Source organism: Neopsephotus bourkii, unplaced genomic scaffold (genome assembly GCF_033783945.1).
Source record: "Neopsephotus bourkii isolate Nb327-2 ecotype Australia unplaced genomic scaffold, CSIRO-AGI_Nbou_v1 NB_936, whole genome shotgun sequence".
NCBI lineage: Eukaryota > Metazoa > Chordata > Aves > Psittaciformes > Psittacidae > Neopsephotus > Neopsephotus bourkii.
Window position 1 is genome coordinate 3,404,632 of NW_026901430.1, and position 25,042 is coordinate 3,429,673.

Genomic DNA, 25,042 nt, shown 5'->3' on the forward strand with positions numbered 1-25,042 from the left:
TCAGACCAGAAAAACAGTAACTCCAGTCAGTCCATAGTTTGGGGTATTTACTAAGTTATGAATTTGAGTTTCCAGACTTACCTTTCAAAGTATTTTGTAGGTCATTCTTTAATTAAGTCAGAACAGTTGCTTCCAACTTTAATTTTGCTTTGAAGCTTGCTTCTGTTTCAGACCTAAAGAACTACTTATGTGCCTGAGAGCTTATCTGTTTTTTTCCAACTACACTTAGTCTAATTAAGGATGTTACCCCTACCTGTAAATCTTCTCTTAATTAGCAACTTCATGGATTTGCTGATGGCAAGTGCAAGAGTGGATCACTCCACTGCTAGCAAACCAATAGAGAATTAAACAAAGCATGCTGATATGTCATTTCCTCATTAAAAAATGCACTGACACCTTTTCCTCTCTAACAAGACTATAGCTGCAAAAGGCAGTCCTCCAAGAATGTAATGTTCTTGCTAAGGTCTAAGAGAACACCTACCTCATACTGTAGTGGCTGCTGAACAACAAATCTGTAGCTTAAAGTCTCTAAGCTTCTCTGATATGCAGGTGTCACAAAGGAAAAGATGAAATAGAAGAACTGACACCTGGAAGGAGTTAAATCAAAGATGAACTAATTGAAGAATAATATGCTGTTAGTGACATGTAATAGGACATAAAATACTAATGTTGTTGGAAGAGGCAGAGGGAGAGTAAACGTTGAGTTGATTGGCATACTGTTAAAGGTGGTAGGTCTTCACAGTCTGTGCATATTCCCTACAGAAGTTACATAGGAATGCCAATCAAAGGAAACATTTTCAGTCTTCTGGGATTAAAAAATTTCCAGTGAAGTATCTACCTGCTTTCCCATTTAAAGTCAAAGCCAGCAGACTCAAAGGGCAAACTAAGCAGATGGGATATTGTGAGTGATGCAAGAAATGACTGAATTGCTTGTTTACGCACTGTATGTACAATGAGCTTCAAGGATTTACACAGAATGTAAAGTGATGGCGAGGCCATCGAGCTCACCTCAGAAAGTGCCATGAAAGAGAACCTCCACCTTCCTCCCAAGGGAAAAAAAGCAAATTAATCTGATACATTAGGGAACAGCAACTTCATAATTTCATTTTAAATATCCTACAGAACCTCTCAAACTTCCACTGCTAACACACCACTCTTCTTTTTACTACAAAGCAAGAAGAGAAACATACCGCAGGCTCCAAAACTATTATGAAATTGTGAAATAACAGTGATATGAAACCTCATGAATTTTTGAAATAGCTGTACAGAAGTCATGAAGTACCAAGGCTTTAGCTACTACTTTTTGCAGTGAAAGAACTTCACCTGTTAAACTGTCAAACAATAAAAAGATAAATAAGTATATGTTCAAGGGCACAGAGTGCAGTCAGCCAGATAAAACACACTAAAATAAAAACCCTTCTGCAAAATAAGCAAAATAGGTTTACACAAAGAAAGACATTACAGAGAAGAGCAATAAAGCAGCTCACATTTCACTAATGACCGTCTCTTACAGCGTGGTCTATTCAATCGATTTGAATCTTTGCACACTGTAACGTGAAACCATGTATCTGAAGGGGGCCTATAAGGATGCTGGGGGGGAACTCTTTAGGGACTGTAGTGACAGGACAAGGGGTAATGGGTTAAAACTTAAACTGGGGAAGTTTAGATTGGATATAAGGAGGAAGCTCTTTACTGTTAGGGTGGTGAGGCCCCGGAACGGGTTGCCCAGGGAAGTTGTGAATGCTCCATCCCTGGCGGTGTTCAAGGCCAGGTTGGATGGAGCCTTGGGTGACATAGTTTAGTGGGAGGTGACCCTGATCATGGCACAGGGTTGGAACTAGATGGTCCTTTCCTAAACATTCTGTGATTCTATGACTCCATATTACAGGTCATGTACAGCTTCAAAAGGAGGCAAATACAATTCAGCAAAAAGATTCCTTTGATAAAATTCCCCAAACTGAAATATAAATACAGTATTACAGAAACCACCTTAAGATGGTATGAGCAGAAACTTGATTTCCCAGTCTGTTTGCTACAGACACTGACAGCAGCAGTAAAATGGATTCTCACTCTATGATGAGCACTGACAAAAACATGGAATAAGTTCCAGCTGCTGCTTGGCTACACACCAAGGTAAGAGGGCCAGATGCAAAGTTCCCAGCCTGCGGACACAAGAAGCCAAAGCCAGATTAGCTAGTGATCAGTGCCCTTCTGGAGAACGAGCTGGAGGCCAGATGAGCCAACAAAAGACTTAAGAATAAACAAAGTGGATCCCACTTTCTGTTTTCTTTGGTCAGTGACTCACGTGCTTTATGTCTGGTACCAATACTCATTTGCGGTCCCATTCTCTCCCCCATAGTCTAGATTTGAAATTATTTTCCTACCTTCCTTGCTTGCACACATACATTTTCACAAGCCCTTTAATCTGACTTACATCTTAGACAATATTTTCCTAGTCTGCCCATTGATTATTTCTTTCCGGAGGAATCAAACTCAAGCTACGAAGTGACCTTACTTGCCTGTTTTACATTGTTAGCTAGATTTTCTAGAACAAAATAACAACTGACAGATAAAAAAATAATTTCTCACAGGGTTCTCTCAGGCACACCTGTCTTGCAATTTATTTTAGTCAGTGTTTCTCCTCACCTTCCTAATTCAGAAGCTTCTGTTCCTTACTCACAAGGGTCTCTAGTGCATGCTTTTAACAGATGTCTTCCCATAACTGTCACCTTCATGAAGCCCCACTGAGATGATAATCATCCCCACAGTTTGCTTTAAAAATCTTTCCTTACTTAAAACTTCTGCTTTGCCTCACAAAAATCAAACATTGTCTAACAACAGAGCCCTTTTGTCAAGCATGTTCTCCTGATTTCAACTTTCAACCCTGTAATGAATTTATAAATACATCCGCCCATATTTCTTTTGAAAAAAACCATGCCTTTGATCCACACCTCTCTACTACAAGGTCCTTTTACTAACTATTGAAAGCAAAGAAGAAGAATGGAACAGCCTCCAGTACAAAAATGATGTTATCTCTAGATGTTACTTTACTGAACCCAGGATTAGAATCCAAAGATCCAAATTATACTTCCTGGGCTGTAAGTAACCACACACTGTTTACAACTCATATTCAGGTTTTAAAACTGAACCCAAAGGAATACCAGACTCATAGTGCCAAAAGGAAAAAAAAGGAAGGCTCTCCCAGGAGTAGGCAGGAAGAGACCATCCCATGTTGTTGTCCCTCCTCTGATGTACAACCCGTTAACAATATTGGGAACAGGAATTGGTACATCAGACTCCATCATGTGTTCCTCCCAGATGACAGAATGTCCTCAAAGAGATTCAAATAGAAGTTACTCAGGGTGGGTCTGGTGTGGGTGCAGGCACAACACACTAGCTCAGCAGCTTCCAGGCCAAACAAAAAATCAGGCAATACACTGCACACTGTTAAACTGCCATGCTAAATGCAAGTGCTGAGTCCTTCATGAATAGACTGACCTTTCTACTTCAGTGTTTCCACTGTTTCTTATTTCCAGACTCTTTCTCATGCATCAGGTCCTTATTATGCTTTTGTCTCTCCATGTGCCCAAGCTGTGTGACTGGCTACCTCCGGAGAACGAGGCAAGGCAGACACACTCTACCACTACTTAATGCTTTTTTTTTAAGTATCTCACTATTCATTTTGCTGCTGGTCTTTGCTAAGTCTTTACCCATCTGATCACTGCCTTGAAACCACCCCCCAAAAAAATCATGCATGAGAAGATCTTCAAGGAGAACGACACTATTGAAGCATTCTTTTTTTTTTATCACTAGCAATATAAATTCTTAAGCACATCTTTCTCCCTTCCCATTCTCTTTATTTCCCAGTATAAATGGGAGACACTCATTTTCACATCTAGCCCAAGATATCAGCTGTGCTTGACTAATGACACTGAAGCTTAACAACAACAATAATCAGGAAAAAAACAGTATATACTACATTAGCATACCTGTATGCCTATATTTTAATTTCATGGAATTTTAGTGATGTGTATTTCTCACAGAAGATTCACTATGTAAAATTCAGTGTGTCTGGGAACAGTTTAAACATGCAAATGCATACAGAGTATGAAATCACTAAGGCCTCTGCACAGCAGAGGCAGCTTGCATTAATTCTGCCTGCAAAGATACACTTACAGAGCTATAAAATAAAAGCAGCCCTGCTAAAGCCAGCTGGAAAACGCACTAATGCATTTAATCACATATTCAGGTGTTTACTAGACTGGGGACTACTTCCCTACTGGAAATGAAAATGACCCCAATGTGAAGACTTGTATTAAGTCACATTCAGTATACTAAATACATTCACATTTTAGATTATTAATCCTTACTGTCGTAAAGAGAATGGCCATCATAAGATATGATGCTATACAAGACAGTAGAATACATTTAGTCATTTATGTTACTTGAAAGACATTTCAGGCATACCCAGGCTATTGTTTTTGTACATAAGGTCAGTTACAGTGAAAGAGGAAAGCAGTGCATGCATTTAGCTGTTAGCTGACACTTTAAACCAGCATTGGGACTTCAAACAGGACTTCACCAATTACTAACATCAGCTTTATCATCTTAATAAATTACACGACACCTTAAGTATCAAAGAATCCTTCAGGCTGGACACTTCAAAGAAAGTCATTACCTTCTGACTGTCCTTACCAGAGAGTCTTAATATTATGTGATTCTCATCCAGATTTCTTACAGATGTGCAACCATTAGAAAATCCACAGAGGGACTAATTGCTTGGATTCTGGTCTAAATTCTCATCCCTTGGATCAATTCTTTTAGGCCACAAAGCTAGACCAATGTAAAGATAATTTCTGTAAGTTCCTAGTATACGTGTTGGGAGAACTTAACATAAAAACATGTCAGCAAGCTTTTTTTATTATTTCTCTTGCTAAACTATACATCAGGATTGTCAAATTAAAAAACACTAGCACTAAACAAGACTGACTGCAGCTACATGAAAAGCTACACATAGAACTGAGTTAGCCCTGCTTCTGTTTGGGAAGTGCTGAATGACAAAAAGCACCTATTTTGTAGTCAGCCTCTGGCTGGGCCAGTCCAGCATCTAGTGCTGCAGTTGCGCAGGAAACCAGACAAAGGGCCAGGAAGGACCTTCATACTGTTTTCTGACAAACTCTGCTCAAAAGACTGATCTGTGTACAGTACAAAGTTATTCCCTATTATCTTTGTTGCTCTTTTCTTTGGGTTTATTCACCCTTTGAGGACGGTCACAAAAAAGTTTTTCAAAGAATACAATGTTCTCACATTTTCAGTCATGATGGGAACTGCCACAGTAATATTTTAGTGACTTTAACCTCTGCATTATCAGTCTTTTTTTACTCTTCCTCTATAAAGTACACTAGCCATCTTTATCAAAAATGAACAGCCTCCATATCTGAAAAGAAGAGCAATGCCTACAGCTGAAGAATCAAGACTCAGTTATTAGGGATTACCTCTCATTCCCTGATAGATGATTGCTGCACACTGCCATTAACGGATTAATTAAGCTAACATATACCTATCTTTAATTTGGCTAGCTCTTAGATGGCAAACCATGGCTGATGGAGAACTTTCTTTGACTTATCCATCAGGGAATATTTTATTTTTGAAAGTGATGAAGTGTTCAGGATGCCATTTCAGACAAACTGACATTTGGAGATGTGCTGAGTTTGACTGGGATAGAGTTAATTTTCTCCACTGCACCTGGTGTGAGGCAATGGTTTGGGTTTGTGTTGAGAACACTGTTGGTAACACCAGGATGTTTTTGTTAGGCTGAGCAGCGCTTACACAAAGTCAAGGACTTTTCTGCTCCTCACACCAGTAAAGAAGCTGGGGGTACACAAGGAGTTGTGAGGGGATACACTGGGACAGCTGACCCCAGGGATATTCCATACCATAGGACATCATGCTCAGCATGTAAAGCTAATGGTTGGACATTGGAAGTGACTGCATTTGTATTCCCAAGTCACCATTACACGTGATACAGCTCTGCTGTCCTGGGGATGGCAACACCTGCCTGACTGTGGGAAGTGGTGAATGAATTCCTTGCTTGGTTTTTTGCCTGTGTGTGTGGCTTTTACTTTGCGTATTAAACTGTCTTTATCTCAATCCACAAGTTTCCTCACTTTTACCCTTCTGATTCTCTCCTCCATCCCACCAGCAGAGTATGAGCAGGGCTTAGCTGACGGCTAAGGTTAAACCACAACACAAAATTTCACTCTTAAGCTTCACCATTATTCATCAAGGGGCTTGTTAAAAATATGTTAGATTTTTGTTTAAAGTGTTTAGCTTGTCCTTATCCCTTGTTTCAGGATGCCTTTGTTACTGCCTTTGCCTCTTCCTGTTCCTGACATTACTGCGTGTTCTCTACCAAGAGACATCAGTACCTGAAGTGATAACTGGCAGGAAACCTGGCACACAGACAAAATCAATATCATTTAGAAAAAAATAAATTGAGAGGTGGCTATCAAAGAAGCCCTGTACCTGGAGGCAGGAGGAAGCATTTCCTTCCCTCCCTCACCCAAAAAGTAAGATGTTTGTGAAAAACTTAAAAAAAAAAAAAAAAAAAAAAAAAGAAAAAGTTATTCTTTTAAATACAGGCTAAGCCAAAGAGCTAATTTTTCAATTGAGTCAAAAAAGGAAGCAAGCTGACTAAACAAATACCAGACATCTAGCATTCAATAAACCCAGCTCAACCTCTGCCCTGGATTATGTATCCCGGAGCTCTATCAGAACATTAGCTCATCTAGTCAGGATAATACAGCCTAGCTATAATTCTACATCTTAGAATATTTTTTTACTCCTAGTGTCCTATAATTCATGCTTATTTATTGCTGATAAAAAAATATTTCATAAGAGGTCTTGTGTATAATTCTAACTTCAGTTTTAATATTCATTCAGAAATAAGTTACATCAGACACTTTATCATTTTTCTGGTGAGGGGTAAGTACTATTTTTGTTTGCTTTGATACAGCAGCAGAAATTCCTAGCCCTGGTCAAGATATTAATTCCATGAGCTCCAACCAAGCTCTCCACCCCCTGCACATGCCTGACACAATACTGATGCAAACACGAGCTTTTAACTAGACTTTGAAGGCAGAATCACTTCCTAGCATACAGATGATATCTATGACTATGGGTCAGTGAGTTCGCTGCATGTTTTGTGATACCCAAAGTGACACCGTTTATTTACTGGGTTTCACAGACACTATATATATAAGCCACGTCTTCCTGAACTGAATGGTTGCAAACTCACTCCCCATGGTAATTTGTTCTTCAAACTCATGACTTCACAAACTAATTAATCTTCTACTGTCTTCTAACCAACAGCTAATTATTTCTTCTTCACAGTGTTATGAACGAGGTTTAGCAGTTTGCTTTGTTGCCTCAACTCCTCTCTTCATAGAAACTCTCTGTAAATAATAAGCCCGCACATTTTCAAAGGTCACTATAAAGGCTATGTACCAACATAAACCAACAGTTTTAAAATAAAAGGTCTATTTAAAACAACAACAACAACAAAAAACCAATACAAAGAGAAAATTCACAGAGATATTTAATTCCTCTAATGAATCCAAAACAGCACTGAAAGGGAACATGTCATTCACATCTGTTTATGTGTTAACTTCCCCTTCATCACCATGAATAAATTAGCACCCTTACCAGTTCCACCCTTGGCCTCTTTTCTTGAGATGCAGAAGATTTATAGAATCAAAGAACTCCAGTCTTACTTTAGCTCAATAGATTTCACTCATACTGCAGTAAAGGAAGTCATATCCTTATAGATAACTTTGACATTGTTTTCTGAGTCATAAGAATTTATCATCAGAACCCACATATTTCTGTTCAGTATTTGCCTTGAGGCTGAATATCATACACAGATATGCAACGTAACAGTTCTGACTGCAACCACTGCTGAGTCACACGATTTGACAACTGTTTGTATATTTTGCATCAAAGTAGAAAATCCATCATTTGACAAACAGCAAAAAAAGCTCACTTAAAATTGTGGTTTTGGTAATAAAAAAACAGACTATAATATTTCTGTAAAATATTTTGGAAGATGCATTAAAATACTCATTAACATTTATAAAAGATACTCATGAAAGCTATTATAAGCAGAATTTTAGGATAAAATACACCCTGTATCACACCTTACTTAACAGCCTTGCAACTTTTTCCACTGAAAAGTTAAACTTACAGAATAATACCACCTACTTTACAAACCACTACCTCTAACTGAAGAAAGTGAACTTTTAAGATGACACTGTCATTTCCAGTTCTAATTCAGGGAAACCATATAACTCTTTCCAGGAAGGGTAAGGCGGGGACAGAATATTACTCTGGTTGAATTGGTGCAATCTCATCATGTAAATACCATGTGTTAAATCCAGACTCCAGTGTGGCTCAGGAGCTAGAATTCTGCATACCATGGTGACTTCAGCTAGCAGCGGTGTCATTTCAGCAATCTCAAAATCAGAACTGAAAATCAGCATTGTTTTAATGCAACAGAAATCCCTATAGCAATGTAATTATTTTTGTTAATTCCAACAGAAGCTTATCTCCTGTCTGAAAATTCACTTAGCAGTTCAAGCACCCACATATATTCTGTTCTGGAACAGTCCAGCAGCAACAATGCATAGCTATCTCAAGGTTCAAAAGCAGCATGTTCTAGCAAGCTCAGAGAGACTCAGGGGCTATTTGAAGTATGTTAAAATTAAAACACAGCTTTAGTTTTCTCAAAGTAGCCTCAAGACCCCTAATTTGCTGGGCTTGAAATAAACAATCATTTAATTACAGTCTTTACTATTATTATTTCATTACCTCTCACAAGATGTGTATTTCTGTGCCAGCCACTTTCAGGAGTCTTTTAGCATTTCAGAATTCATATTTTGCACTGAAATGATAGGCGAGTCCAACCTTGCCTAATAGGTATCTTTTAAGAACCATGGAAGATCTCTAAGTAGTCACTAATCACAACCTCATACACTCATAGAAAATCGTCCCATTTAAAGACTCACATCCTGCAGCGACTTGAACACAGGCAATTTTGCTCATAGGAATAAACCCACAGGACAAAGGGTGGTATATATGAAAGCAATGTTAATGCCTGTTCAAGGGTTAAAAGAATCTTCTCCTGTTCAGTATCTGAATATATTTCTGGGTGTGCCTGGCATCCCAGTCTGAAACTAAGCAGCCCACAGACTGTAACTACTAAGCTGTTCCACGGACATTTAGCAGATCTGAAGAACTGGACTTACATATCTGAATAAACCAAGCTATAATAAGTTTGAGTGCCTCTACATAATAATCTCAGGTACATACACAGCGTGTCAGTCACTGGATCCACAGGGAGTATAATGCAACATTCAGTTGCTCTGCACCTCCATGCATTGTGGCCAATACTTCTGACATACAAGCATTGTACAAATTCAGCCATGTAAATTGTGTATTCAGCAGCTTGTGTCTGGAAAGAGTTAAAAATGACTATATATTCTGCTGAGTCCCTCATAGGGAAGGAACACTGAGTATTCAGCTGATGGATTGGAAGCTCTATGTTCATTTTCAAGTAGCTGAAAAAGAGTGGACTGATGTACCAAGTCTTTCATGCCTCACTCTTAACAATACAAGTATTTGTCCAATAGTTGTATTGTTAAGAGGAGAGAGAAGAGAGTCTGTGGATGAAAAGTAGATGAAAATTAATTGCATTTTTAGTAGGGTCAGGGGGTGCATATGGTTCAGCAAGCCAAGCTGACTCAACGTGAAACCTCACAACTGTGCATGTCAGCAGCAAGAACTCATAGCTAGAAAAAAACATCCAGCACAACTTCAGATTGGCATAAACTCATCATAAAACAGCACAATAAGTTCTTTGCCTATCCTGATAGCACACAGTTTGCTCCAGCTCTCTTTTAATCTATTATTCTAACTGAAGTCTTTGGGTTAATACAAAAAGTCTGTTTCTTATGTTACCAAACTCCCATGCAAATTATTAGAAAAGGCTGAACAGGACCTAGCCCCAGTACTCAGAATGATTTCAGCAGCACTCAGAATATGCTTCATGGAGGAGGCTGTATAAACCTAACTGTGCAGAAATCACAGTTCAGGAAGCTGCTCTGTGTCCTCCAGGAACTGCCAAGAACTGGACACACTTAAATGTCTGCATCCACTTCTTTCCCCCTATTAGCATTCATTATCAGACCATCCCAAAATGGAGACCCAAGTATACAAATAAAACTCCCCTGATAATGGTTTAAGAATTTAATCCCTCAACCTTTCATCTTTTGGGCTATCCTTACTCAGGTAGGGGTCTCTCAGCATGTGAGTTATAGCAGCTCAAGTCCAGGAGTTTTCCCCTTTAAAATGCACACTTCACACTGAGAAATTGCTTACTACTTTTGGCTCTGCTTTTTAATAACAGATATCACAAGCTGCTCTACCTTCCAGTCCCATTGATGTTAATGGGTAAAATTCTAAGGTTACAATTTAGTCGTACTACAGCTCCCACTGAGATGAATGACAAAAACTTTGTACTGCTTTCAGTGAAACAGGACTGGGAGTTCAGCTTTATCTTAGGCCTAGATCATGTAGGTTTTGCACCAAAAACAGTGGGACCTGGCTTGAAGAAAGATTAAGGACCTCAAGACCCAGCCTAGTGTGATCCAAATCTTGCAATAACTAATAGGATTGTGCCCATACACAGGAAGTGGAAAATGATGAGAGAAAATGAGACATATATCTATTTGACTGATTTGTTTGAGGTTTGAAGAGGAGACCTACTATTTCAGAATAATATAAGAAAGTACATTACAATTCAGTAAAAGATGAAGACACACAGAAGAGCTCCGTTCATCTGTATATTCATCAAAATAAAACTTATTTGCAACTCATATGTCTATCAGCTGTAGCAGGCAAATAACTTTCAAGCTACAGCTATGGCATTATGAGCTCAAAGGCAGTAATGTATGTCATTTAATGCAGCAGAGAAAGGCTTGTATACCTCTTAATTTATAAACTGAAATGCATTGTAAGGGTACATGAATAATGAATATTAAGAAAAGATAACACCTGCTGCTAACAGGTCTAAGAAATCCAAACTTTAAAACAAGTTTAAAATGTATTACTGAACTTTTCTATTTTTCCCAACATGACAGCTTTGAGATGGCTCTACTGAGCAAAATGGGTGCTGCTTCCTTCAAAGTTCACTCTTTCATTTCCTCTGACATTTGGAAAATTTTCACTCCATTCTGTTCCTTCTCTTCTTTGAGTTATTTGGCAGACTCTCCTTTTCCTTTCTCGTCTTTTATGTCAGAAAATAGATGAAATTATTTGTCTCGTTTCAATAGAAGAATAGCTCATACTGGTATTCTTTTGGTTCTGGTTCTCTATTACTTAACTGCAGCCCTGGCTGGTTTTTTGTATTATGGTTTTCATCTCAAAAATTAATAAATTAAACAGAACAAGAATTAAATTAGACTTGGCAGGCTTGCATTAGCTAGTGATTTAGGTGCTCCTTTACATCAAATTGAGAGGGAATGTTTCAGTAATCCTAGGGGAGACCAAATAAGATGAATAATTTGAAAGAGATTAAAATTTGTTAGGAAGACAGAAGAATAGGGAGCAACTTTGGAAAAAGATCTAAAGGACAGCAATTTTATTTTTATCAAAATCTCTTTGAAAAAGAAGGGATCATTTAATCTATCTAAAGACCCCTTCCAAAACTTAGCATGCTGAGAAGTATCAAAATATAACGTACTTTCTGACAAGCTGATATTACTTCTATTTGAAATTTTCACTTCTAATTCCAAGTAGGATAAAGAAAGCATCAATTTTACTGGTGATTTACTACAACTGAAATTATCACAGGATTAAAAGCATATACTCCAACTGATTTTACCTGCTCTTAATTTGTTTGCCACATTTGTTTAAATACACCTGGGTCAAGGCAGTTCACTGGAAAGACAAGGAGACTGTTCTGAGCAAGATCAATCCATAGTGTTCCACATAGGGTTGGCAGAGAAATGACAGAGTCACAGCAGGGCCATGAAGCCTGCAAGTGGCATTCAGGCCTTAAAAGTGATGGAAATACTTTATGAAAGACCAGAGGGGATGAAGCAGAGTTTGCCACAGCCCAGAAAGTCATCAAGTTTACAGAACTCACACCTCAAATGAAGGACTAGCCTGGAAAGACACAGCAGTTATGGGGAGAACACTTCACATTCCCTATGCATTGAGCAGATCATTTTGTTTCCTCTCTATTAAAACACTCCATGTTTAAAAGCCTTTCAGACTTTTGGGGAGTGCATTATAAGGCAAATGTCCAGGTGCAACCACCTCAAACTGGTTCAGCATTACCTCATGACATGCCAAGACACAGAAGAGAACTGTGGTTCACCAAGTCTGACTTTTCTTCCAAGAAAAGAAGCAGAGTGTGCAATGACTTATTTTACCAGAAGCAAGCTTTGGGTCGGCAGATTTTAATGAGGAAAATGCATTGAGTAATTTTATAACAATTATTCACAACACATAATTTCCTTTATTTGGCACTGCATTAACAAATAGCCACTTTCTAATGATAAAAAAAAAGTCTGTAATGTGAATCTGATAACTTAGTAATTAATTTTATTTCCTAATTTTTATAGCCATACTAAAAGTTTCAATGGTGTTTCTTATTATGAACTGGCCATATCAAGTGGTATTATTTACTTTGCTGTTAGTTCATATAACTGGTATTTCTGGGGGACTGCTTCCCCAATGAAATCTATGCAGGGCTGCTGAACAGGACATCTGTCCACAACTCAGCAGTCCCAAGTCACAGCCTAGCCTACCAGCTTAAAATGCTTATAGAGGTGATGTTGCACTAGAATATCAGGCCTATGAGTGACATGCGAGGCAGACAATTTGTTTTGCAATCTTTATGAAGGATGTAGTTACCATCACGAAGTAGCAGCAGGTATTGAGTGTTAATCACATTCTAGGTGGACTGAGGCAGTTACCCAGCAACTTTAGCAGATGAGTCCTGTCATGTCTTTGATACATGAGCAGAAAGCATATCTGTAATCATAGTTTACATGTTCATGCAACAGTACTGACATTCTCAAGGAAAAAGCATATCCAGGCATGAGACTAAGGGAAAGGAATAGCACAATGTGCACTTACCAGGAAGTGTTTAATTTGCCAAACCTGTTTTCACCTGGTCATGAATTGTAAGTTGTCACATTAATCAAGTAACTTGGAGGCAACTCAAGGTAACCCCCAAAATATGAAAAGTATATATTACCATTCCAAATGAAAAGCATGTGTTTATGTTTTGACTGAAATATAAGTCTAGTTAAATTGCTAGTGCCAGACAATACTTGCATTCACACTGAGTAGTATGTTACAGCTCCGCTTTTCGGAACACAGCACAAATGCCTCAAGAACAAAATCTCAATTGGTTTAAGACATATTAAAAGTCTTTCAGCACAATATACTGAGGGATTCTGCACCTGATGGCAGTATCAGAGAGATAAGAATATATAAAAAGATACACTCTATTCAATGGAAAGGTTGGGAGACAGCAAACCAAAAAAAATCCCACAGCCAACTCAAATATACAAAAGTACATCTTGTCACTATACAGCTTTTACCTACTCATTAAAATGAAGGAACTACTCTATCACCTTCTTATTCTTCCACTTTTGAAAGTCTTTTCTGATTATTCCTACAAGCAGGTATGTGTTCATTCCGTACAAAACATTTCCTCCTGAACTGACCTGTATTGTCTTATTTTTGTAATTTACTGGAGGACATTCATCTGTTGCGATGGTCACACAAAACTAGCCCACTATTAAACATGATGGCACAGCAATCAAGCGTGATTTATTACTATAACTCACTGTAAGTAGGGATATAATCATAGCCCTTCTTTATCCACCACAGCGAAGAAAACCATTAGGTAAGTGGCTATTATTTTTTTCTCTGTTACCTTTGGGTTCCAAACAGAACCACACTGCTTTTCAGATCAGACACTTGTGTTCAAGTGTATTCAATTCCAAGTGAATGCAGTTACAAGCCAAATTGAACCATCGTATTTATTTGGCTTTGAGACTGGCCTGCTAGATAACGATCAAGATTTTTCACAGTAAATGTGACTAGTAAATGAGAAAAGTTAAATATAAATATCTCTGTTAACAAGCAAAATTGGAATAATACATTACAAAGCAGACTCAGCTTTTCAGACCCTTCACTATGGAACCTAAGAGACCATTTGATTAAAGCTGAACAGAAATACCTATACATTTTGTTTAAAAAGCTTACCAAGTTTAATACATTTAATAATGTTAGTTACAGTTGGCATCCAGAATCAGAGCTAATAAAAGAGCATTAGCATTGAGACAACAAAGCTTCAGATTTCCTGCCTCTAGGATGAGCCTGTATTCCTGTTAGGTGCACAGGCATCCTGTGCAGGAGAAAAGAGAGTGGAGCCCCTTCAAAATGGAGACAAAGCTTCAGAGATGAGAGCTCTCTCTTACCAAAAACTACTTTAAAGAAGCCAAGAATAAATCTTAAATTTGACCTATTAGATGTTTTACTAAAAGCTAAATTAGGACACTTCTATCTGCTTGGCAATAGCTGCAACAGTTCAAAAGTGGTACTCATAACCTCTCTTTTGAGGAGCTGAACGGGTTGGCACTTCTCTTTCAGAAGACTGCTATTAGTATTGAAGGTAGCCAGATAACAGTATTTATATAATTCATATAATTAGATCATTTGCCCAGAGATAGCTCTACATGGGGAGATTTAAAGCAAAAAGCACAGGTATCACATTGAGTAGCAACTAAGTGGCGCTGTTAAGGTTTATAATTCTGGCTTCTACTTTTCACAAAATTCTGTTTCATATCCAGCCCTTAAGGATATCAACTTGGTGAGGGAAAAAAAAAATAATTAAAAAGGTCTTTTAAACCCTTCCCCCCCCCCCCCAGCCCAGTCATAGATATTAGTAGCTGAATTCCCTTTGCAAGAACTGCCTAAACACTGAACTTAATTTTATTTCTTTGTTAATCAGAATAGTCATTTGAGAAACAGTGATCATCCTGAACACTCTCCAAAGACTACAGAGGAATTAGTCTAAATTTAATGAGTGCTGGATAAGTATACGGAGCATCTTCATTTTAATTTATGAAATTGGTATTTCATTTGTTGACCACTTGTGCACTTTTTAAAAAAAGAAATCACTGTAGATACCCGGAATTGATGTGTTCATTAAAACTCTAGGCCCATAGGTAAAACTGTATGCCCACAAACTTCAATGAAAAAGCCACATTTAAAACTCTTCTCTCTTTTAAAAATGTTAGATAGTAATTTATCACAGTTCGGCAAGCCAATAATCAGTTACTAAATGAACTTTGCAGTTTCCATAACATTATTTAGCTCAAATACTTAGACACTAATGCCATGATGATTTTTCCGACTAACTACTAAAACATTCTCAGTGGGATAGGGGAGAAGAGTAATCCTTTCTGTATTTGACTCTACATGCTATTTTTGCACTCTCAAGTGAAAAAAAAAAACACAAAGAAAATTCACATTTTAAAGAAGAAAGTTATATGCCTTTTATTCATAAAGAATTGAGCTCCACATTTCTATCAGTTTTCCTGCAAAATTTACAGGTGTGATCAGACCACAGCTGAAGTACCTGCAAATCAACACTTGATGCAAAGCTCCATTTTTCTCATTTGCAAAAGAGCAGATTATTTTATGTAACAGTATAATGCCTTAGCTCTCATCATACTGTGGATGTTTCTTCTCAAACTATTCTCTTTCATTAAAGCATGAGTGAAATCACAGCCACACTGAAAAAACAAAAACTAATTGCCCCTTTGACAATTCAGGTGCCTGAATTTACCCTAACATTTTCATATATTAGTATCTCACACAATTAATATGTTGTGTGATCAGAGAATTAATTTTACTATCCCTAGCAAGTCATAGCCTCTTTAAAAACCCTCTCAAATAGGAAGCGATTACTGTCTGCATGTTAACAGGCAAAAGCAAATGTGCAAACCCTGACATGAAATATTTCTAAGGTTCTTTTCCTCCTTTGACAGTCAAATGCCCAAAGGCCATTAGTTTAACCTAGTGATCCCTTGGGGCTCTTTTCAAAGTTACAGTTCTCCCCATAACGATTGAGATTCTCTCAAGCACCTTCTTTTCTTCACATACTGAAATCATGTTCTATCCACCCCCACAACAAGGACTGTGAAATGATCCTTGGAAATCAACCCCTGAAGTTATGTATACAGTGCCTTCTTTTTACCTATAGCACCAGTAAAAATCATGCTGATGTCTGATCCTGCAGCACCTAATATACACTATAGTATCAGCTCTGATTAGTACTTGCTGTCTGCAATGAATACATTGCTTTCCAAGTGGATGGATGTGTCATATCACGCATTTCTAGATAGTGAAATAAACTACAGACTTTCTAAATTCAGCAAGATTTTGAGATTGAATAAAAAGATGATAATTTGGACTTCAAACCAGCAACTGTGGATGACTTAGGGACAACGTATGGCTAACATACATTCAAGGATGACTAGATAGCTAGACAAAACACCTGGAGGTATTCTATGGCAAATTAAAAGTATCAGCAAACATTCTTGTGGTGATGATTTAAGAGATGTAAATACGGGCCATATATATGGCATAAACAAGTAAGTCTATTCTAAAACTCCCAGTGTTTGCTCCTGCATTGCACACTTGCAACCCTGCCTGCATCGCCTTCTTAGAAATGCTTTCTCTCTCAAGGGTAAAGTCTAACTCAAAAGTAGGAATTTCCCATTGACAAGTGGGAGCATGTTGCTTTTGACAAGGAAAATGGGTGGAATATGATTTATGAAGATCTAATGCCATTAGAAACAACTCACATCTATCTCACTTAAAGGAGAGCCCAAAGGAAATTTAGTAAAGAACAATCCCTAAGTCAATGTGACATTTTCTGTCCTGTGTATGAAAAAGCATTTCTTGCAAACATTAGACTTTATAGCTATACAAGAACCCATAATCAAAATTAATATGAAGAAAGAAAAGCAACAAACAAAAAACCACCACACCACACTGAACAGGCTGATAACGGTTTTTTGTCAAAGCAGACAACCCGTACCATTAACTCCAGAAAAGACACAAGACAGAAAGTAGTCATTATTTAGCTCTAAATCCCATAGCATAAAACTCCTATCCATAGAATCAGGACTTGTCTGTATATTAATTACACCAGTACTACTCAAATTTCTCACAGAACCTTGCTGTCTTCTAAGTCTGTCAGGTCTAAAACTGTTGCATTCATGCATTCATTTTTCAGTAAAGACAGACCTAAGCCAATGAAATAGAAGCAAATACAGAACTATTCCCCAGTTTTTACTTTTTGGTACTTCAACAGATTTTACAAATGGGCCAAATGTGATACAGGAGCTCAACGATTAAGATTCTGAGCTCCTAAAAAGTCAATACTAATCCTAATCAAAGCAACACTATCATACCTTTTGCAAAGGGTAAGATTTCTGTTTGAACCTGTGCCTCTTAACTGACTGTTAACTTTTGTTCAAATTCTAGTTTAGATGAGCATTATTCTTAGATGACATCCTCAGAAATGCATGGTTAGACATACCTGACAGATTAATTTCTTTTGGATTTTACAAACTCCCCTTTCTTGCAGGTCTCAGCTCTATTAATTACCAGTGCTTTGCTTTGCAATCTGACATTTTAAAGATAGAACTGTTAGCTTTATTCATATGAATTGCAAGATCCACGAACTGATGTAGAGTTTATTGGCTGTGCAGGACACGTATAGTAATATTAAAAAGGAGGGAAACCACAGCAGACATTCCAACTATGACCCACTGAGAGAAAAACAAGACTGGGACAGACAGGGAGCAATGAGGGCCAAGTACCAAAAAAGCTGTTTAAATTGTCCATAAACAATAAAATTAAGAAGGATGTTGATGAAAGACTGTAACACTGCACTGTAATGTGTGGCTAGTGTGTTCCTCGAATAGTGCGTAGTGTGGACACTACTGTGTCCAAGCATCTTTTATGTCAGAAAGTAGTCTGTGATTTATGGAAAAGGAGAGAAGATCAGCATGGAGAAGACACCTTATAAGTAAACCAAGAGAAGGCATCAGTGACGTAAGAGAGAGCAATTTCTGCTTGGCTGAGGAATGACAATACAGTATTAGAAGGTCCAGGGAGACCTGCTATGTGGTCCGAATAATGCTGACTACCGACACCACAAGGAAAAGTTCAGTTTTGTTCCTTGGACATTTATTTTCTGTGATTTCTTGTTTGCTGATGTGCAGACTTTGCAAGGGACTGACAGAAAACAAGCATTGCTTTTAAATGGATTAAACTCTTGATGCAGGAGATGTAAAAACATACTGTGCTGCAACTCTGATTTTTGATGAATATTAATACGTTTCAAACTTGCAATTAATTTGGTTATATGCAAGAATCTGAAAGCACAAAAGTTTTTATTTATAGGGATTATATTCTTACTGGGGTGAAACCGTGTTATTAAACCAGTTTTGGACACCTGCTAAACCCCAGTAATTTTTACAATCTGAAGCAGAAAAAAAAAAAAAAGTGCTCTTTTAATATGACAACATTTCCTGAAAAATCAACTGTGTTTTCCCTCTTATGACTCTAAAACTTTATTTGCTCCTTTGGGACCTGCATTTAGCAGTAGCATCTGTTTTGTTGTGCCAGATAACCTGTGCCTCCCATCGCGTGTCTTCTCTAAGGGCCAGCAAACTATGACATGGATGCTTCTGCAATTATTTCAAGGCTGCTGCAAGATTTATACAGGTCAGATTAACCAAAAGCTCTTACATCACCCCCAAAAGTGTCAAGGAGTGTAACTCTCTATGTCAAACAGTAAAGGAGCCAAATACCAGCCAAATATTATCCCTCCTCCTGCCATGATAATGACCTTGATTCTATTCTTTCTTAACACCGGTTTTATGAAAGTGACCATCACTACAATCTCTTCAGATCTTTGCTACTCTGCGAGAAAAGGGAACCAAGTACAAATGTGTCGGGAGTGATAGCCCTGTAAACTGAGTTCTTTGTATCTTTCCTGTCACAATTGAAATAACTAACTTGTTAAAACCCAGGCAAACCTGTTCATATGACATTTATTACACAAGTACGATTGTCTGTTACAACACAGGAGATAGCTTGCGATCATAACAGCAATACTTTCAAATTATTAAAACTTTTCAAACTTTACCCTGTTTAATAGTGAAAATAGTTTATTCCTGTCATGATATTTTCTGAACACTCATCTCTGTTGCCTGGGCTTTAGCGAGAGCTTGTCACATTGGGGCATATGGACACGCTGTGCTAGCTGCTGGGAGTGGGGGTGGGATGCGGAAATGGGCTGAAATCCTTCTTTAACCACCAGCATTTTCAGTAAGTTATGAAAACATTTATTTCTCCTTAAATGAAGAAAAACAAACCCAAAACAAAACAAAAGCTTTTTAAAATTATATTGAGGTTTCCTTTCCACGTACAGACGGGGTTTATGCCAATTTTCATTTCATTACTATTAGCTGGTCAGTAGCACGAGATAAACCCTGCCTTCCATGCTACGGTACCTTCAGGCATTCTGGCTTATGAAAACCTTTGCCTATCTATTTACCGCAAACCCACCACGTTCTGGTTTCACGCTCCCTCCCACCACCCACCCGAGCACACTCAAACACCTTCCACACCTCCTCCCCTCCCGCGGCCGCCATCCACCAGCGGCACCCCTCAGCACCGCCCTCCCTGTCAGCACCGCCCTCCGCCCCGCCTACCTAGGCGCTCGCAGACGCCATTTTTACCCTGTTCCTGGAGGCGCGGTGGCAGTCACCGCAGTCCGCCTGGGTGTGTGTGGGTGTTTGGCCGCTTCACTGAAAGCTCGGGGACCTCTCTGGGCCGCGTGCCCCCTCAGGAAGCTGCAAAGCTCTCACGTAGAGAGTTTCTGAGGAAGGGGTTTTCGGTCAGTGAGGTGCGGTGGTAATCATGAACCCCTGAATGGAAGAAGCTTTAAAAAGGGAAAGGAAAAGAAGGAAGACGGAAAGAAAGAGAAAAATAGGAAAAAATAGCAGTGCCTGCTGCTAGCTAGAGATGAGGGATGGTGTGGCCACGAGTAAAGGCAATCATCATCTTGTGATGCCTACCTTAGGGACCACAAAACACATTCCATTTCTCAGCTGTATTAGGCTCATGTGATTTGTGGCGTTCAGGAGTTTGGGAAACAGAATTAAAAGAAAAAAAAAACAAAAACCGACCCAGATGGTGAAAAAAATTACTGTTCCCCGTAGTTCTGAGGCAGTGGCAGGAGGAGCACGCTAGATTCTCCAGGCCTGTTGGCCTCTTGCTTTCAGTTTATAGTAGGTGCATGTAACTTTGAAGAAACACCCCACCTGCTTCACTGAAAAAGTACTGTAGGAGTATTGACTCTGCGTTCAATTAAAATGTAACTCCTCATAAAGCAAAGCGAACACAGAATTTCAAGTAAAATGAGATGTGACAATTTCTGGTCTTGAGTTACAAGTTTTTCTAATAGGAGTGGAAATGCGTATGTACATGCCTTATTTGTACTGTGGAAGGAGCTGCCTTTAACTCAGAGCCTTTCTGTCTGATACAGGGAAATGCAAATGCAGCTACATATAGTGACAGCCAGTACTTTAACAAATTATATCAGAAAATTCTGCCTTTGACACTAGATCATGTGCATGTATTAGTCTGCGCCACCAGCGAAGTGCTACTGTGGTCTTCTATGTCCTACAGATACACAATGCTTTCTGCCTCCATTCAGACCACAGAAGCTGAGGATGATCAGTATCTCCGAGAAGCCACTTAACTTCACAGAACTGTGTCTAAATCTACTCATTGCTGGTACTGAGGAGTTACTGTCCACAATAGAGTGTGAAAGAGTGAGCCATATTGATGAGCTATGGTTGTAGGGCAGTTACTAGCCCTCTCAAAGCAAGTCAGTCTCTGAGCCTCTTAAGAACAAGAGGAAACTGGAACAAAACATAAAACCCATAAAAAACAATTTTGACTGTTGATATTTAGTATTTTACTTTTTTCTCCCCTTTTACCCATCTTTACCTGCTAAAACAGCTGGAATGAAAATTACTTTCGTTGTTCTTTAGGGAGACAGCATTTTGTTCTACTGCATCTGTTCTTTAAACCCATGAACCCTGGAAGCCACGGCAGCAGATCTGTTTGTCAAGAAGACATACTCAAGGTTCCAGGAACAAAACTGATCTTTGCCTCATGGGTTAATGGCATTAATAATTGCCATTTTGATAAGTCTCGTTGTATAAAGCCTGCTTAAACAAAAGAGTCAACCTTTCAAATATGACTATCCATGATAAATTTTCAAGAGCAATGAAAATTGTCACTCTGCCAGCTTGATAAATTGTAGCCCCAACTGGCAGAGCCATTTGCCTTGCAGTAAGCACAAAATGACAGATCTTTGCTGAATACAAACTATATGCTTGCACCTTTCACAGCTGGTTTAGCTTGTAAACGCAGAAAAAGGAAAAAAAAAGACTTTAATAAAAACTGAAGGTTATGCACACAGAATGGTTTCACATCTAACTGCTTCTTTTAGTTTAAAGGTATTTCTTTCATATTGGAAAGTAGTCTTGAAAGAAACCTTTCAGCTGTCTGTGGGATCATGCTCTAAAAATACATGTACAACTACAGTGGTGGTTTCTTTGTTGAAATGATTCAACAGTGCAAGTGCAGTCATTTCAGGGAAAGAAAAATCATAGCACCTCAGTATTTACTGGAACACGTGCACCCGTCATGTGAAGAAGATACAAATCCATGCACTGAACTGTGTATCATGGTATAAATAAATGCAGCACCTACTTCTAATTCAGTTTTTTTAACTGCTGATCTGTCTCCCTGATGACTCTTAATCTCCCACATCGCAGAACATCTTTAACATGCTATTGAGAAAGAAATTCCTTTGTCAGAAGGACATTTAATGCTTCTCAATAGATGGAATTCCTTAAAAAAAAACCCCAAAAACTCATCTGCAGCCACTTTTGCACAATACCTACATAGTATAGACATTATGCAAACACTGCGAAGGTTGGTATTTGTGTTGCTGCAAATGAATGCTTTATGCCTTCAGGAGAACTCTTACCTTCTTGACAGTCACTGCTAGTCCTATTGCAAAACTTGATATTAAATATGTACGATGTAAAGAGGTGATGCACTTTGAATAATTCCTCACTGTTGTAGTTGCCAAGCCACTCCCCATGATACTTGTGAAGTCATGGCAGTCAGGTGAGGTCCCAGGTGACTGGAAAAATGGAAATATCACACCCATTTTTAAAATAGAGGAGACCTTATTGTCACCTTTCAGTTTGTAAAAGGGCCTGTTAGATGGGGAGAGACTTTTTAGCAGGCCTTATTGTGACAGGATGAGGGGCGATTGTTTTAAAATAAAAACAGGATAGATACGAGGAAAAATATTTTACAATGAGGGTGGTAAAACACTGGAACAGGTTGCTCAGATAGGTGGTGAATGCACCATCTACGGAGACATGGAGACATATATAAAGCCAGGCTGGATGTGGTTCTGGGCAACCTGATCTGATTGAAGGTGTCCCTGCTCATTGCAGGGGTGTTGGACTACGTGACCTTTGAAGGTCCCTTCCAGCACAAACTATTCTGTAATTCTGCACACAGGCTCTTTCGGGGCACATGTAAGGATTCTTAGCTTTCCTGAGCCATTGAGGACTCAGCTGTGCCTGAAGAGCATACAGTTTGATGAACGAGAATTGTACAAAGCCCTTTTAGCTTCCTTGAAATAATGTACCTCTAATAGGTACTGCAGAGGGTGAAGATTTATTTTAAAGTCATCTCACTTGGTCTGTCCTGTCCAGAAGATCAGAAGACTTTCTCTTTTAAAAGACTACCTCTAACCAGCTTATGTTCTAGTAAAACAGCTTCAAAGACCTGGAGCCTTCTGGTGTATTTTGATTTGTTCACTTCAAAGAAAGCTCTTAAAGTGAACACCTCAGGGCTCTGGATATCTGGGTATCTCTCTTGTACTGCTATGGGGCAAATAGGCAGACCATCTTGAAAACGAGGTGGTCTGCCTATTTGCTACAAGTGAGCACACTAAACTGCACATTCCATCTGTACCGATGACTGGTATTCTTAAATTCCCTAATTTTTTACTCATTGAACCTGCATCTTTGATTTATGTGCTTTTAATATTGCTCATACTGTTTTAACCTCTCTGCTTGTTTACCCCTCTCTGTACTCTTCCCATCCCATTAAAAGCAAACACACCCCCAACCCAAAACTAGGGAAAAAAACCTCAGAACCCCCTACCAAGCCCAATCCCCCCAAAACAAAACAAAAATAAATAAAAAAGTGCCCCTGCCAAAATCCACATTGAAAAAAAAAAACCACCCCCCCCAAAAAAAAAAAACCCACAACCAAACCACAAAACCAAAAGAACCCCAAATCCAAAAATCCCCATAATAAAAAAACAAACTAACCCCTCCCCAAACCTGTAGGAAACAAAATCTCCTCATTAAAGAGAGATGAAACATGGAAAAAAAAAATACAGACAAATAGCTAATGTTTTTAACGATAAGCAACTAAAAATCAAGAGTTGTAACACTTGACAAGGTATATGGCTCAGGAAATGTCAGTGATGGGGTCCAGGTTTTGCTACGTCTACTCCATCCAGGCGCTCTCATTGCAGCAATAATATGGGACAATTGTTGTCAATAATACTTCATTGTCTTAGTTTTCTTACATCATAAACAATCCTTTTCCCTCATCTTTCAGGTACCAGAGAACTTAACTGGCTTATATGAGACAGCAGAGAAAGTGCCCTGAATTATCAACAGAATTGTTCAACTCTTGGATCTCCTTGCATCCTGTGTTTGGATAACTGGATGTTAATGTTTTACATTACTCAGCATTTTAGGACTTTTTCGTGTACATCACGTGCAAACATACACAGCACAAAAGGAAAGACAGAGAAGGAAACAAGTAACACCAGAAGGTGGGAAAAAAAATCAGTTAGCTACTAATGGTGATCCATAATTTCTTGGAAACATTTCACAACTCAGAAATTTTGCCCTACAATACATGAACTTTGCCTGAAAAAAAATAGGAACAGTTCTGAAAAGCAAAAATGTGTGTAGTGATTACTGAAGTACTTCCGCCTTGGATGATACTTCAAAATGTAGAAAAATGTCATTTCAGTCTTTATACTAAGGCTTGTAAGAAACCAGGTGGCATTAAGGGGATGCAGTGACAAAGTGCCAAAAAAAACCCGAAACAAAACCAGCCAACCAAAAAAGCCAACCAACCAAAAACTAACTCTCCCCCCAACCCCAAAACAACAACAACAAAAAAAACTTTGCGCAACTGAGTAGCAAATTGAGTGAAGATATCAAACTTAATCAAAGACATTTCCTTCTGCTAAACGCATATTTACGCATTGTTCTAAAGTTACGATGGGAAAAATCACACAGGTGACAATACTGACACATGGGTAACCCCAGAGGAGTAGTTCACATGTGTTACCACCCCCAGCATCAGCCATCTTCTGAGGAACTTTGGCAACACATTAATTTAATTAGTTAACCAGCAGATTTTTGTTTTGTTTTATCTTAAGATTGTAAAGTGCTGCTAAAGTGACCACTGCAGCCTGCAGCAGAATCCATGTGTAAATGTTTTATCACATCACCTGAAAAAAAACAGAACCAAATCCCAACCAACACCCCCCCCTTTCCCCATAATCCCAAACCAACCTGAGTGCATTTAAACTCAAGAAACGGGTTGTCTTCTATTGAAAAATCCTCACGTGGAAAAAGAACATGTATTTTAAAGTGCATTTAAGAGATGCCATAGAGAAAATAACACAAAGATGGCACCACAGTTACTGCTCACGGTGAAAAAATGATAGGGCTGTCCCTGAGTACTTAGG

At 38.6% G+C, this 25,042-nt stretch overlaps 1 long non-coding RNA gene across 1 annotated transcript in view; it reads right to left on the minus strand.

The window, feature by feature from the left end:
* LOC133214824 (uncharacterized) overlaps positions 1–25,042 on the minus strand; it is a 356,264-nt gene that overhangs the window by 290,225 nt on the left and 40,997 nt on the right. The window lies entirely within an intron of this gene.